Source organism: Lactuca virosa, chromosome 3, assembly GCF_052849685.1.
Source record: "Lactuca virosa cultivar CGN04683 chromosome 3, Lactuca_virosa_CGN04683_v6, whole genome shotgun sequence".
Classification (NCBI taxonomy): domain Eukaryota; kingdom Viridiplantae; phylum Streptophyta; class Magnoliopsida; order Asterales; family Asteraceae; genus Lactuca; species Lactuca virosa.
The window spans coordinates 45,557,906-45,558,972 of record NC_136428.1 but is presented as its reverse complement, the minus strand read 5'-3'; positions in this window follow the sequence as shown (position 1 = coordinate 45,558,972).

Sequence of the window (1,067 nt, the reverse complement as noted above, 5' to 3'; positions counted from 1 at the left end):
TCTTATTTGGTTTATAACCTTTGAATTAGAAGAAGATTACAATCGCCTATCTCATTCTATGGTTGTGTTTGACTATGTTTTTTTGTCTGATTTTGTGTTGGTAGCAGCCTATTCTATGAAAGGAATTATGCAAGATAGAAGGGTATGGCCCATGTTTGGTTTAGTTAGCATTGAGAAGAATGTTTATTGAGTTCGTGTAAGTCGGTGGATTAACGGTTTAGTATCTTTAGTCCCATGTGGTACTTCAGGCCAGTGATGGAATGACGGCGAGATCGGTGTAGTACGGTGAGCTTATCGTTTTAGTGGTTGGAATGTGTCACGATGTATCATGAACCAGTGGTTGTATGATTCATATGGGTGGCACCTGGTAGTCATTGAATTGAGAATCTTAGGTCTTGGATTGTTAGTCTTATTGACATGTTTGGGTGTTAGTGCATTTTTGGGAGTCGGGAGACCCAGTGACCGGCTGGTTTGGATCATGTAGACGATAAAAGGTTTTTGGGAGTATTCATTGTGCATCAGAAGTCTCCTGTTTAATGTTTGCGTTATGAACCCTATTTTTTTCTATAGGTTGTTTAATAGGAGTTTAGTTACCAATATTGGGTATCGGTTTTAAAATCTCGAGTCATGAAGTTCGTTGTAAACATCTCGCGTGATTTTTCAGATGGATGTACACTTGAGTTGATGAGGGATTCGGATGCAACGTGAGATTCTTGGATTGGCCATCATTATGTATGTGTGAGCAGTGGTGTAATGCCAAGTTTCAGGTATGTTCCTTTTAAGTAATTTTAATAAATTTATGTTGGATTTCTGGTGGTCATGGCGTGGTGATGGAATCCCACGGCGTGGCATATATCGTCACGACGTGGCCGGATTTTAAAGACAAACCCTAATCCGGGGTTGAGCCCCTATTTAAAGGAATGTGATGGCTAGGGTTTCCCACCCCGACCTCATTCATCCCCCTAGCCTCCAAGAGGAAACCCTAGCCTCCATTGCTAATCTTTGAGCTCTTGTGTCTTTTGGTGGTATTTTGAAGAAAAAGAAGGCATCTTTGAGCTTGGTTTTAG